We start from the raw sequence: 16450 nt of genomic DNA, 5'->3' as shown, positions 1-16450 counted from the left end.
CTTTTACAGGCAACATCTCTGCAATTTGAGATATCCTGAGTCGACATCTGGTGCGTGTTTCATTCCGACTCGACAGCTTCTATTCCACTCCAACCAAGTACGCGACTGCCTTACTAGTTCGCTGAGATATTAACTATGGGCGTTTTCAAATTTATAACATATTACTCTGCCTTCACGCAAAGTACGTCAGTTTTCATACAGTGATATTATGATCTCACACAAATTCTGTTACATAGACATAATTATTACACAGTAACTGACTGTATGCAACAACGCCAAAAAAAAGATATCTATTAACAGAAATGCGGAGTAGTATAGTTACCTTCTAAGAACCAGTTATAAGTGGTGTTGATACACTCACATTGATAATTATGAGAATTACTTATATATTATATCTGTGAATGTTTGTATTCGCAAAATTCGAACGGTAGCCGATCAACTCACTTGAAATTTTTAAACAACGCTACGTTCGTATACTCGCGTGCTTTTATTTACATACTGGAACGTCATATGCTATTTACGAGGAGTGTCCATAAAATATGGTTCCCAATTTTTTTTCACAGTGTAAAACATTTTTTATTTCATGAATGCGTACATTTGTGGACTTGAACCTATTTTCCTACATAGTCGCCACTGAGGTCAACACATTTTGCATGCGGTGAATGTCCGAGTCAAAAAAAATCTGTCGCCAAACCGTGCAGATACCTGAGAACCGCTTCTTCCAGCTCTTCTCTGTTGCCCAAATGCGTTCCACCCAGGTGTTTCTTCATGTCAGGGAAGAGATGATAGTCACATGGGGCTAAGTGCGGGCTGTGGGGTGGGTGTTTGACAATACCGCATCCAAATTTTGCGATAAGCTCGTTGGTGGCTTTAGCGGTGTGCGGTCGAGCGTTAGCCTGATGCAAACGCACTCCCTTGGACAGCATACCCCTCCTCTTGTTTTGAATTGCACGACGCAGTTTTTGCAGTGTCTCTCAGTACCTGGAAACGTTGATTGTTGTATCGGTGGGCAAGAAGTCGCACAACAATACCCCCTTCCTGTCCCAAAACACTGTTGCCATCAATTTGCCGACACTTGGCGTTTGTTTGAATTTTCGCGATCTCGGCGACTCTGGGTGCTTCCATTGTTTGGACTGTTCTTTGGTTTCGGGTGTGCGGTAGTGCACCCAAGTCTCGTCTCCAGTGACGATGGAGTCGAGGTATTCCTCGCCATTAGTTCCGTGATCTTGAAGAAGTTTTTGGCCGCTTCAACGTGTTGACGTTTGTGGTCTTCGGTCAACCCACCTCACGCAAACCTTAGCACACCATAGACGCTCCGTCAAAATCTTGTCCACAGAGGTTTTTCTGACATCAGGGATCGAGAGCTCACGAACCGTCACTCTTCGATCTGAGAGCACCACTGCCTCCATTTTTGCGATTATTTCGTCAGAAACAGATGGCCGTCCGGAATGGTTCTTGTCATAGACGTCAGTACGTCCGTTCTTGAAATCTCTGCACCATTTGTAAGCTCATACACTTGTCTCCATAGATTTCACATAGCTGGGAATGGATTTCTGCCGGCGCAACGCTTTTTGCAGACAGTAAACGGAGCACCGAGGACAGCTCACACCTGGCGGGCGAAGCGAGGGAGACATCCATCATGTACGGCTGCCAAGCCAAGACTGAGCTCCACGGGCAGCTCACTAGGGAGGGGATTTGGAGTGGGGGAACCAAGGTACACTACAGAATCGCGGGAGTCACCGTGACAGCGCTTTTCAGGACTCTAGCGCCATGGAAACCTTATTTTACAGATAACCCTCGTATGGACTCTAAGACAAAAGAAAGACACTCCACGAAGGAATTATCGGAATGGGTCGCGAATCGGTAGATCGCATGTACATGTACAGAATAATAAATGATTACAATTTCGGAATCCTCATTGAATGTAGTAAAATTGTCTTCAGTGATGACTCACGCTTCGAAATGAGCCCGATGACCGGCAAAGCCGTGTCTGAAGACGGCCCGGAAGCGGTGGGATACCAACGTGACTGTCGTCCACCTACGGCCAAAAAACCAGGAATGATGATCTGGGGTGCAGTTGCATTTCATAGCAGGATCATTTTGATTGTCATCTGCTGTACCCTTATAGTACAGCGGTACGTCGAAGATATTCTGCGCCCCGTTTTGTTGGCCTTCATGGCTAGGCATCCTGAGCTTACATTTCAGCAAGATAATGGTCGCCCGCATACTGCGGGAGTTTCTGCCACTTTCCTTCGTGCTTGCCAAACAATACCTAGGCGAGCAAGGTCAGCTGATCACTCCTCAATCGGGAACGGTTGGTGAATTATGGGCAGGATCCTCCAACTAACTCAAGATTTTGACAATCTAACGCGCCAGTTGGTCAGAATTAGACATGATATCGTTCAGGATGACATCCAGCAACTCTATCAATCAACGCCAAACCTAATAACTGCCTACATAATTTACTATTAAAAACAGTCTTGATCACAATTTATTTAGTACGGTGATCGGTTTCGACCACTACTGTGGTTATCTTCAGACCAATGAGTAAGAATCTCCTTCGGCTAGAGAATCAATTAGTAGTGATTCTCTAGCAGAAGGAGGTTCTTACTCATTGGTCTGAAGATGACCACAGTAGAGGTCGAAACCGGTCACTGTACTAAATAAATTATGATCAAGACTGTTTTTAATAGTAAATATTTGTAACATATTGACTACTGTCACTCCCATAACGTATTCCAAAGTAATGCCTACATAACTGCCAGAGATGGACCAACCCGTTACTGAATTAATTTTTTAAAAGAATAAATCATTCATTGTTTCTGAAACTGTAATCATTTGTTAGTCTTTACATGTACTTCACATCTACCGATTTCCGTCCCATTCGGATAATTCCTCCGTGGTGTGTCGTTTTTTTTTCTCTTCTTCTCAGAGTGTATATATGGACATATAGGGCGAACAGGAAGAGACGGGCATAGAGCAGGCCCGGAGGAGATAGTGGGTGACAGGGCGGGGGGGGGGGGGGGAGGGGGGGGGGGGAGAAGAAGAAGATTAGTACATATATCCAATTCCATACATACTACAAACATGTGCTTTATCTTTTATTTCTTTTCCATTTAACCAGACTCAGCCACAGCAACCCGTGGTCAGATACAGCTGGTTACATATACATATAATAAGAAAGCAGCTATTAAAAGAAGCCCAATTCCTTTCGTTTCGAGTACTCAGCGGCTGTCCCTATCTAATACTCGAAGCAAATGTAAACACAACTTAAAACTGTATTTTTATTTCTTGTGAATTTCACAATTCATCCTAAATTCACTCCTGTTGTCAACAATTAAAACTAGTAAGGAGTAAACACAAGTAAGTGCAATAACCCTTAGGCCCCTAAAGAGGTATCTACAACAAGTAGTTACTCAATTTTATTACTACATGATTGTGTAGAATACATTTTTATTTTATCTTAGCTGAAGTTTCCTAGAAGATTATGCCATAAAACAGGATTGAGTGAAAGTGTGCAAAGGATGCTAGCAATCCCGTCCACAGGTGCATGGAATGAGAGACTGTCCTAAGGGCAAAGAGGACAGAATCATCTGACATGACGGCAACTACCCATCCCAAGGGACTGGGAAAAAAATGCAGGTGACTCCTGTAGACAGGGTGATTCAAGAAGATATGCAAATATTTTAATATGTTATTCTACTAGTAAAACTAAAGAAAAGAGGAAAAAAGTTCATATAAACAGAGGTCCGCAAATGTTTAGTCACGGAACTGTGTCAGCTACTACCTTTGTTCCACACCATGCGCAAGGTCGGCAGGGTTAAGTACTGATTTGGCATGGTTAATTTTAAGGGGTCGCAGGATGCCCTTCCTGCCGCTACCCCCCCGGGACGGAGTTAGTGTACCCCAGCTGTCTGCGTCTAGTGTAAACCATGAAATAATGCAAACGTGTTGCAAATGTCTGCGGGGCGTGTAACTGAGGTGGGATGTGGCAACCAGCCCGGTATTCACCTAGTGGGATATAGAAAACCGCCTAAAAGCCACATCCAGGCTGGCCAGCACATCGCTAATCCTCTGGGCGGATTCGATCCGGGGCTGGCGCGGCTACACGAGTCCAGGAAGCAGTGCTTTAGCGCTCTCGGCTAACCTGCCGGGTGTTTAGTTACAGAAGTATGGCTAATGACAGATTTTGCCTGAAATTAAGCAACTACGCTAATATGAAGCCATCGCAAAATTGTACAAGGTTAAAATAAAGCACGATTTCCGTTTATTTCGTTCTTATTGATCTGGTGAACCTAATAAAACATGTCCCAGACATGTATCTGCCGTAATTTTCCAGAACATCAAGAGAAGTAAAGAAGGAATTTCGTAAAATTTTTTATTTATTGACTACTTGGCCCAATTTATCTTTTAAATTCCAGACAACTGCACAAAATTTTCGACAGAAGTTGTAGAGAATTTAATTTTGGAAAAATAACATTAACTGAAACTGTATGAATGTGTCAGATAATCTGCTTTTATTAATACCATAGCACACAAGAATTCATGTTTCATTTAAATACACGGTTGTTACTATGTTCTTTCACTGAACAATATAGAAAACTCGTTTCAAGGTTAGGAAACGACTGAAACAACACACTAACGGTTGTCGACAATGACATAAACATGTGGAATAATCGGGTCTACTGCCAGATGTTTGTGTCGCTCTGGCACAATACTTCGGCCACGTAACTCGTTGCCTTCTTCAGGTGCTACCTGAAACTGCCGTGTTGGAGGATCTTGTCCAGTATTTATGCCCAGAGGGCGCTGGGTGCTCTGTTTGCCGTCCGCGCCCGCCTGGCGCTGCTTGTAATGTGTTGTATCTTCCCCGGTGTTCCCTCGGACGTCTGCGCCCGACTTGGTCTCCATCTGTGGCAGCTCCCTGAGGCCTGTCCTGTGTCGGGCGTTCCGTTCGCGGTCCGCGCCCGCCAGGTGCTGCTCCTGAGGTTTTTACCCCTCCTTGGTGCTCCCACGGACGTCCGCGCCCAGCTCGTCCACCATCTGTGGTCGTGGCAGTTGTCTGGGACCGGACCCGCATGTGGCGTTCCGTTCGTCGTCCGCGCCCGCTTGGCGCTGCTCCCGAGGTGTTGGCACTTCCCTGGTGCTCCGACGGGCGTCCGCGCCCGCCCAGTCCACCATCTGCAGTTGTGGCAGCTGTCTGAGGCCCGTCTCGCGTCGGGGGCTCTGTTCGCGGTCCGTGCCCGCCTGGCGCTGCTTGTAAGGTGTTGTTTCTTTCCCGGTGCTCCCTCGGACGTCCGCGCCCGACTTGGTCTCCATCTGTGGCAGCTCTCTGAGGCCTGTCCTTTGTTGGGCGCTCCATTCGCGGTCCGCGCCCGCCTGACGCAGATCCTGCGGTGTTGGCGCTTCCCAGGTGCTCCGAAGGTCGTCCGTGCTCGGCTCGTCCATCATCTGTGGTCGTGGCGGCTGTCAGAGGCCCGTCCTGCGTCGGGAGTTGCGTTCGCGGTCCGCACCCGCCTGGCGCTACTCCTGCAGTGTTACTGCTTCTTGAGGAGTTTGTTGGTTCATTTCGTTGAGCCCTGATAAGCTCCAGAGCCGGACTCCACGCCGAGCTGAGCTCGTAACCACTGTCTCGGTTTATTAGGTTGTCTGTGACCTTGATCTCGACGGCCTCCTTTATGACACTGTCCCAAAATCTTGGCGTCTGTGCCACAGTTTTGGTGTTGTTGTAGTCCATCGAGTGGCCGAGCTCCAGACAATGCTCCGCTATGGCAGATTTTGTTGCCTGTCCGAGTCTGGTGTGCCTCTGGTGTTCTTTGCACCTGACGTCCACCGTCCTGGTTGTCTGGCCAATGTATAACTTTCCGCACTGGCACGGGATGTTGCAACACAGAGCACCGGGGAAGAAACAACACCTTACAAGCAGCGCCAGGCGGGCACGGACCGCGAACAGAGCCCGCGACGCGAGACGGGCCTCAGACAGCTGCCACAACTGCAGATGGTGGACTAGGCGGGCGCGGACGTCCGTCGGAGCACCAGGGAAGTGCCAACACCTCGTGAACAGCGCCAAGCGGGCGCGAACCACGAACGGAACGCCACATGCGGGTCCGGCCCCAGACAACTGCCACGACCACAGATGATGGACGAGCCGAGCACGGACGACCGTTGGAGCACCAGGGAAGTGCCAACACCGTAGGATCAGCGCCATGCGGGCGCCCAACAAAGGACAGGCCCCAGAGAGCTGCCACAGATGGCGCCCAAGTCGGGCGCGGACGTCCGAGGGAGCACCGGGGAAGAGACAACACATTACAAGCAGCGCCAGGCGGGCGCGGACGGCAAACAGAGCACCCAGCGCCCTCTGGGCATAAATACTGGACAAGATCCTCCAACACGGCAGTCTCAGGTAGCACCTGAAGAAGGCAACGAGTTGTGTGGCCGAAATATTGTGCCAGAGCGACACAAACATCTGGCAGTAGACCCGATTATTCCACATGTCAAAATCTCGCCGGGAAAGCCTGAAGAGTTACAATGACATAAACGTTTCTACATTCTTAAAAAAAAAGTAACCATATTTACTTGTCTAATAATGTTTGCTTCTCTGGATGTTCTGGAACGCTACTGCAGATACACGTGTGGAACATATTTTATTAGATTCAACAGACCAATAACAACAAAATAAATGGAAATCGTGCTTCACTATAACCTTTTACAGTTTTGCGATGGCTTCATACTAGCGAAGATGCTATATTTCAGGCAAAATCTTTTATTAGCCGTAACTCCATAACTAATCATTTGCGGACCTAAGTTTGTACGAACCTTTTTCTTTAGTTTTACTTGTAGAATAACATATCAAAATACTTGCATTTCTTCCTGAATCACCCTGTATTAGAGGGGTAAAATAACGGACCCACAAAATTATAGATCAATATCGTTAACATTAGTTTACTACAGGGTTCTTGAATATATTCTCAGTTCGGATACAATAAATTTTCGTCAGAAGGTAAAGCTTCTGTCCACGAAACAGCACGGTTTTAGAAAGCGTCGTACGTGTGAAACTGAGCTTGCCCTTTTCTCACATGATATCCTGCGAAACGTGGATGAAGTCAACAGGCAGGTCCCACATTCCTTGTTTCCCGAACAGTATTTGACACGGTGAGCCTCTGCAGACTGTTAATGAAGGTTCGAGGAGAAGGAATAGACTACCAGAAAAGTGAGTAGGTCGAAGACTTCGTAAGTATCACGACTCGGTACACTGTCCTCGATTGCGATGGTTCATCAGAGACGAGGATATTCGTCAGAAGTGCCCCAGAGAAGAATGATATGACCGCTACTATTCTCTATGTACGTAAATGATCTGGCGGGCTGGGTGAGCAGCCATCTGCGGGTGTTTGTTGATGATTCTGTGGTGTACGGCAAGGTGTTGCCGTTGAGTGGCTATAGGAGCGTACAAGATGACTTAAGGAATGTTTCTAATTGGTGTGAATAATGGCAGCTAGCTCTAAATATAGAAAAAGTTAATGCAGATGAATAGAAGAAACGAACTCGTAATGTTCGATTACAGAATTAGAAGTCTGCTGCTTCACACAGTCACGCCTATCACATATCTAGAAGTAATGTTGCAAAGCGATATGAATTGAACGAGCATGTAAGGACTGTAGTAGGGATACGAATACTCAACTTTGATTTATTGTGAGAATTTTATGAAAGTGTGATTCATCTATAAAGGGGCAACAACAATAGTAAGACCCGTTCTTGAGTATTATTCGTGTGTATGGTATCCGAACCAGGTCGGATTGAAGGAAAACATCGAAGCAATTCAGAGATGGGTTGCTAAATTTGTTACCGTTAGGTTCGAACAACATGCAAGTATTAAGGAAATACTTCGGGAACTCAAATTCCTGGAGGGAAGGAGACTTTTTTTTCCGGAACGCTATTGAGAAAATTTAGAGAATCATCATTTGAAGCTGACTGCGAAACGGTTCTCTGCCACCAACGTACATTTCGCGCAAGGACCACGGAGATAAGATAAGAAAAATAAAGGCTGCTATGGAGGCAAATAGTCGTTTTTCCGTCATTCTGTTTACGAGTGGAACAGGAAAAGAAATGACTGGCACTGGTACAGGGGACCTTCCGCCAGGCACTGTACGGTGGTCTGCAGAGTATGTACACTCCTGGAAATGGAAAAAAGAACACATTGACACCGGTGTGTCAGACCCACCAAACTTGCTCCGGACACTGCGAGAGAGCTGTACAAGCAATGATCACACGCACGGCACAGCGGACACACCAGGAACCGCGGTGTTGGCCGTCGAATGGCGCTAGCTGCGCAGCATTTGTGCACCGCCGCCGTCAGTGTAAGCCAGTTTGCCATGGCATACGGAGCTCCATCGCAGTCTTTAACACTGGTAGCATGCCGCGACAGCGTGGACGTGAACCGTATGTGCAGTTGACGGACTTTGAGCGAGGGCGTATAGTGGGCATGCGGGAGGCCGGGTGGACGTACCGCCGAATTGCTCAACACGTGGGGCGTGAGGTCTCCACAGTACATCGATGTCGTCGCCAGTGGTCGGCGGAAGGTGCACGTGCCCGTCGACCTGGGACCGGACCGCAGCGACGCACGGATGCACGCCAAGACCGTAGGATCCTACGCAGTGCCATAGGGGACCGCACCGCCACTTCCCAGCAAATTAGGGACACTGTTGCTCCTGGGGTATCGGCGAGGACCATTCGCAACCGTCTCCATGAAGCTGGGCTACGGCCCCGCACACCGTTAGGCCGTCTTCCGCTCACGCCCCATCATCGTGCAGCCCGCCTCCAGTGGTGTCGCGACAGGCGTGAATGGAGGGACGAATGGAGACGTGTCGTCTTCAGCGATGAGAGTCGGTTCTGCCTTGGTGCCAATGATGGTCGTATGCGTGTTTGGCGCCGTGCAGGTGAGCGCCACAATCAGGACTGCATACGACCGAGGCACACAGGGCCAACACCCGGCATCATGGTGTGGGGAGCGATCTCCTACACTGGCCGTACACCACTGGTGATCGTCGAGGGGACACTGAATAGTGCACGGTACATCCAAACCGTCATCGAACCCATCGTTCTACCATTCCTAGATCGGCAAGGGAACTTGCTGTTCCAACAGGACAATGCACGTCCGCATGTATCCCGTGCCACCCAACGTGCTCTAGAAGGTGTAAGTCAACTACCCTGGCCAGCAAGATCTCCGGATCTGTCCCCCATTGAGCATGTTTGGGACTGGATGAAGCGTCGTCTCACGCGGTCTGCACGTCCAGCACGAACGCTGGTCCAACTGAGGCGCCAGGTGGAAATGGCATGGCAAGCCGTTCCACAGGACTACATCCAGCATCTCTACGATCGTCTCCATGGGAGAATAGCAGCCTGCATTGCTGCGAAAGGTGGATATACACTGTACTAGTGCCGACATTGCGCATGCTCTATTGCCTGTGTCTATGTGCCTGTGGTTCTGTCAGTGTGATCATGTGATGTATCTGACCCCTGGAATGTGTCAATAAAGTTTCCCCTTCCTGGGACAATGAATTCACGGTGTTCTTATTTCAATTTCCAGGAGTGTATGTTGATATTGATGTAGATACAGAAATCACAACTATATGTCGGAATGTATTTAATCTTTTGGGATACTTTAAAAGCCTTACAATTGTAAAGGAAAAACAATCAATAGTATTCTCCACTAAATATAATCGGAAACGAAAAGAGATAAATTCAGAAGCTGTAGAAGTTTTCATGACCTTGACCGTGGCTTTAAATACTTGATTGATAGAAGACAGCTTAATGTGCACTCCATCTGTAAAACTTTTTTTGTTGCTCACATGAAACGCAGGTAAAAGTATCAAACACATGCAGTTCGTTGTGCTCTGCACGGTTGTACGCTGTTGCAACAGACAGGTAGCAGCCGTCTCCCTCTCAGTACCCGGCACTTTTCTCTCTCTCTCTCTCTTGTCCTTTAGTTTTCATGCCATTGAGTTATACCACATTTCTCTCGACAGCATGTTTAAGTGTTTAGCTCGGGAGCGACACTGGGCACGAAAATTGAAAAAGTTAGTTTCCAGTTCCGTTAGGCAATATCTTTTACGGACAACAAGAGCTCATGGCCCTTCGTCTGTAATATGTAATGTCTGCTTACTAGCTTTATTTACTAATTGTGGACCGATGTGTAAAGTGGCCACCCTAAGGAAGATGCTGTTTTCTCTGACTTCATGTCAGCGATAAGCATATATGACATACCTCTGTAAATTGTATACGGACTGTAGCTGTAAAACAACTGTATTATTATTCCAACTACTTTTTGTAGTGGAGAAGTGGACTTTGCCCAGTAGGTAAGGCTAAAGGTCCAGAGACATAGAAAGGGAAGCAAAATGCTAAGGTGAACTGTAATCTGGTTTTCTAAGACTTACATTTGGATGTATTTTCCTTAACCGTGTCACCCAAATCGTATCTGCAATCTTTTTCTCTTTTTTGAGTCTGTGTGGCAGATTATTCCGCATAGCGGTCTCAAATGCAGAGTGTTGTAAATAAGTTGCTGAAATGCCATAATATCTTCGTTCCATGTCAAGGGTATGGTTACGGTGTTCTTCCTCTTGCTTTTGGTTGAATACACGTCTGTAGTTTCCAAAAATCTTGTCTTCAATAGGCTTCAGTAGTATCACAGTATTTTGAATGAGTTGCTTGAGACACTGAATAGCTTGGCTACTTTAGCAAACGACATGTTTTCTTTTTTTACAACATCCAATCCCTGTTGGATAGCTTAGATATCCTATCTTAGTTGCAGTAATTTCCTTAAATAATTTGCTGGCATCTTAACATACACTTTTAATAAGACAATATAGCTACTCGCCACATTGTTAATACACAGATACGTCAGTATCCTTATTTTATGAAATACTCATGTCTTATTAACAATTCCTTTGTCTTAAAAAAAGGTAAATACACCACAAAGGTATGTTCAGACAAAATAACCACTTGGCCACTTTGCCCTATGAGGCGACTGGCCACTAAGCCCAAGTGGACGCCACTACACTAAACATATCTGAACACGAAATTAAATCTTCTTCTTTTGCCTGTGCCTTTGTCCCGCAGGTTTCGCAAGGTCGGCATGGCTACGCTCGGATTTGGCATGGTTAATTTAAGGGGTGGCCAGATCCCCTTCCTGTCGCATCTCCATACCCCCCGGGACAGGATCAGTGTACCTCAGCTGTATGCATCTAGTGTAAACCATGAAATAGTGCGAACGTGTTTAAAATGTCTGCGGTGCGTGTAACTGAGGCGGGACGTGAGAACCAGCCTGGTATTCACCTAATGGGATGTGGAAAACAACCTAAAAACCACATCCAGGCAGGCCAGCTCGTCGTTACTCCGCCGGGTGGATTCGATCTGGGGCCGGCGCGCCTACCCGAGTCCAGGAGGCAGCGCATTAGTGCTCTTTTTTTTTTTTATATTTTGACCGAGACTCGAACTCGGGACATTTGCTTTCGCGGGCAAGTGCTCTGCCATCTTTTTTTTCTTTTTTTTCTTTTTTTTGTTTTTTTAGTGCTCTACCAACTTTTTTTTTGTTTTTTTTTTAAGTGCTCTACTAATTATTTTTTTTTAGAAAACAAATAAAAACCTCTTGTGTATGAAAATATAAGACGACGTTCTTCATAAAATAACACAATATTCTTTGAAAACGTAAAACATAAAAGGTAGCTATATTTCCGCAACGGCCTTCTTTTGTATTTTTATGTTTTTTGTTAACATAAATGAGTGTACAGTCTCACTGTCAGCAGCAATTTTTTTTTTTTTCTTTGTGGAGCACAAGAGAAAGAAAACAAATAGGCTGCAGATAGAGAGCTATGTGTGAAAAGGATAAACATGTGTAAGGAGGAAAAAAAAAAAAAAACTTAGAGGAGGAGGAGAAAAGAGAAGTGAAATAAAATAGGAATACTTTCCGCGCCATGCTCCACTTTGGCGCGCCATTAGAACAAAATGCATTCTATCATTGACCATTGAAGGGGAACGTGGGATCGTCCAGTCTTGGCTGGCACGGTTCGTTCAGATTCCAGCTTTGAGGCGGGTTGGTGAAAATGCTCTGTAAATAGTTCGCGAAAGTGGCCCGATAGTGTCGATGCCGGCGAAGGATGTGGTGATGTACTTGGAGGCGTGTCCAAAAGTCCGCCGGATCGACAATGTCGTCCCGGAAGAGGTAGTTGACAGCCATGCCACTGATCCATGTGATGGCGTGCCACTTAGCCGATGGAAAGTAGGTCGTGTCGGGATATATCATCATTGTGGGAGAAACGTGATGTGGTGGTACTCGGAGGTAGAAAGCCACAATCTTCTGTACGAGGGTCCAGACAGCTGCTGCTGGCCCACACTCAAAACGATGTAAATCGGTATCTTCGACATTGCACTTGAGGCACAGGGGTGAGTCCACCAGTGCGATGCGATGCAGTTTCTGTCTTGTAGTATACTTGCCGTTGACGAGAAGGTACCACATAGAGGTGGTGTGAGTGGTGTGATACGGTTGGTGGATCGTTTTCCAAACTGTAGGCCATGAAACCTGGGGGTGACGTGTTTCGACGGGGTTGCGGGGTGGAGACTTTCGGAGAAGGCGGTAGATGTCGCGGGTGGTCGTCTTCCTGGTCCTGGGGAGCTCGGTGCATATGTAGCTGTACTCCAAAAAGAAACGGCCGATGTGTGACATCGGAGGTGGGATGTGTGCCAAAGACGTCGGTGGGCGTCTCGAAACAGGTGCGAGCTCGGTGGTCAACATTCCAGTAAAACTAGCATTTTGGCTTTTCCATAACCGGAGCATAGTATTGGTGTAAAGTGCCGTAGTCCTGGCTCTCACATTAACCAGATCGAGGCCACCATCCCGCTTCGGTAAGGTGAGAGCTTCATACTGGACTTTGAAGATGTGTCCAGAACAAATGAAATAGCCGAATGCCGCCTGTAACCTGGCCGCCATTGTCGCAGTGATGGGCAGAATCTGCGCTATATGGGGTATCCGAGCCGCCAGATGGGTATTGACGAAGGTGACTCTCTGGCACATATTCAACGGGCGTAGTATGTGATTTTGTATGTTGGCCCGGATGCGTTGCAGCAGCGCCCGAAAATTAATCGCCGAGGTGCGGCGAATGTCTCGGGTGTACACCAATCCGAGACAACAAAGGGTGTCCACCAGTTGAAATGGAACTACGCTGTCTGCGGGAAGGCCGCGGCCGATCTTCATGGCGCATGATTTTGCCACGTTCATAACGCTCCCTGCCCCTGCACTGTAACGGGTAATCCACTGCATCGCAGCTTGTACGTCAGCCGCTGAACGTACGACGAGGGCCAAGTCGTCCGCATAAGCTCGACAGCGGAACATATGATCCCGGAGTGGAATACCTGTCAAACGTCGCCGTAATCCGCAAATGAGTGGTTCCATCGCAATGGCATAAAGCACCGTCGACAATGGACAACCCTGCCGTACGGAGCGTTCAATCCGTATAGGTTCCGTAAGTCTGCCGTTGACGAGAAGTCTGGACGTTGCTCCACGAAGGAGCCGCATAATCACCTGCGTGAACGTCGGGGGAATTGCCATTCGGTCCATCACTGCGTTGAGGAATGCATGATTGACGCGGTCAAACGCTTGTTTGAAGTCGATGGAGATTAAAGCGCCTGGCAGTCGCGAGTGTGTTGCCACAGCGATCACATCTCGATATTCACTGAGGGCTGTCTGTATATTACGATCGCCGCCTAAGGATGTTTGTTCGTGGGAAACAATGTCCCGTAAGACACGTTTGAGTCGCACTGCTAGAAGGCGTGTGAAAATCTTGAAGTCCGAATTGAGTAACGTGATCGGCCGATAACTGTCGAGTCGTGTTCCTCCTGCGGGTTTCGGGACTGGTACAAGTAAGCCTTCCATGAACATTGGTGGCGGGTTCGCCGCGCCGGACAAAAGTTCCCAGTACATGTCCCTCCATCGTGGCATCATCAAATCTTGGAAGGTTCTGTAAAATTCGAGAGGTAAACCATCCGGGCCGGGAGATCGATTCAGAGACCCCTTGGCCACAGCGCCTTGGACGTCGTCGGTGGTCACTTCAGCAGTCAGGAGGGTTGCAGCTGCTGCGTTTAGAGTACCAAGTGTCTCCTGGGCAACCTCAGCAATTGCCTCTGCACCGGCAGGTACTTCTTGATAGAAAAGTCTATAGTGCGTTGTGAATGCATCCGCAATGGTAGCTTGCGAAGTCAGCCGTCGTCCATCAGGTAAGTCTAAAGTTGTCATTAAAGCCTGTCGGCGTCGACGAACATTTTGAACAATATGATGCATAGAAGGTTCTTCACCGTTAATCCTGTCTTGGCTGCGGGCTCGTACAATGGCTCCCTCTAGACGGCATCTGGTCAAGGATAAAATCTTTGCCTTGATGCGTTGAGCTTCTTGGAGGCGATCCGGGGATGGAGGATGATCCATGAGTTCACGTAGAGCGCTATAGTAGAAATCAGTTGTATGGTGATTCCACCTGGCTTTGGCTCTGCCATAGTGTGTCAATGTGCGTCGGATGGCCGGTTTGGCGCACAGCAACCACCACTGCAGTGTGGTCTCGTAACGCATAATGCGTCGAACTCAGGTGTGCCACGTGTCGGTGACCTGTTGTCGACATTCAGGGTCCCGCAGTAGCGCGACATTGAGTTTCCAAGGTCCTGCACTGCGCCATATAGATTGTCGACGTAGGTTCATGGTACAGATATAGATGTCATGATCCGAAAAGGCAGACGGCCAACGTTCCGCGTCGAGGAGATCTGATTTTAGAGCGTTAGAGATGTATATTCTATCAAGTCGGCTGGCGGAGTGGCTCGTGATGTGTGTATACCCCGGGCGGTCGCCGTGTACCACTCGCCAAGTGTCGAGGAGACGAAGGCGGCGGACGAGGAAGCGAAGTTCGGGACATGTGGTGAAATGAGGGTATTGGTCTGTGCGCTCGAGAACACAGTTGAAATCTCCACCTACGATGAGATGATCGTATCGACCGAGGAATAAAGGCGTTATATCTTCTGCGTAGAAATGGGAGCGATCCCTCCGTTTATCAGTGCCCGATGGGGCGTAGAGATTTATGATTTTGAGTCCTTCAACTGTTATGGCCACCCCTCGCGCTGTTGGGAGGTATGCGACATCGGAAACTGCAATTCCTTCTCGGAGGAGGATGGCTGCGCCTGAGTGTTCCATAGCTGCAGGGGCGGCGTACGTCTCATATCCATAACACCCAGTCCAAGTCGCTGTTCTCAGTTCTTGTAACAGGGCGATGTCGATGTCCGCTGCTCGTAGCGTGTCACGTAGCAGTTGAAGTTTAGCGTGGGAGCCGATATTATTAGTATTGATAGTACCTATTCGGTACGCCTGATGGGAGATCCGTGCTGCCGATAGGTTCGTAGCTGGTGAAGATTGTTGTGGTGGATGCTGGAAGTCCATAGAAGTCGCAGGAGTCGCCGTAGAAACTTCCCCCATTTTAGTGTTGGTCTAACGGAGAAACAGATCTCATTTCCGCATCAGATGGAGGTGGGAAATCCGTGTCATCCGCCCATGAAAGGTGTCCGACAGGTTTGACATCGGCGAGAAGTGGCAGCGCTGGCCGAGTCGGCTCAATGGCGTCGGTGACAACAGGCGTGCTATGTACCATGGCTTCTGGGCGCGGGGCTTGCGCACGATCTCTGTTGGCCGGTTCACCGTCTTGTGGATGACGCGTCTCCGTGGCAGAGGAGAAAGTGTTATCGTGTTCTCCGTCGGAGTGATGTGGCATCTCTTCGTCCTGCGGAGGGGGCTCAATAGTCGAGTCTGATGTCTTGGGCGACTTCTGCTTTCGGCAATGAGTTTCGGTGTCTGAGGAAGGAAGAGATTCACGTCGTTCCGGTACAAAAGCCGCGGGTGCTGTGATGCGGTCTTCATTCTCCAGAACACTCTCATTGGTATCCTTGTGATTTCTATCGTTGGTGTGTCCGGCTGTTGGACATGTTCACGGGCGGCATCGCCGGTGTCAAGGTGCTGGGACGCCTCCGGGTGTATCGGACCAGAGAGAAGCTCATGAACGGCGTCTTGTGAGGGCTGGACGTGCAGTGTCGCCGCATAGGTGACTGGAAGGGTGGTCGTGGTTCTGTCGGTGGTCGTATCGTCGGGCCGTAGTTGTGTGATGCGGCGTTGCAGGCATTCATTACGGACGTGTCCTTCTTTGCCACAACCGGAACATGTTCGAGGTTGTCCGTCGTATATGACCACCGCACGGCAGCCGCCGATAGAAATGTACGATGGAACGTGCCGTTTGAGATCGATTCGGACTTGTCTCACACCATTAAGTACCGGATACGTCGTAAACTGTGCCCATGTCTCGGCTACGTGGCTCTGGACTTTTCCGAACGGGCTTAGCGCCGCGATGACTTCATCTTCATTCACCTCGAAAGGCAGTTC

This window comes from Schistocerca cancellata, chromosome 1 (assembly GCF_023864275.1).
Source record: "Schistocerca cancellata isolate TAMUIC-IGC-003103 chromosome 1, iqSchCanc2.1, whole genome shotgun sequence".
Classification (NCBI taxonomy): Eukaryota; Metazoa; Arthropoda; class Insecta; order Orthoptera; family Acrididae; genus Schistocerca; species Schistocerca cancellata.
This window is presented reverse-complemented; position numbering follows the sequence as displayed.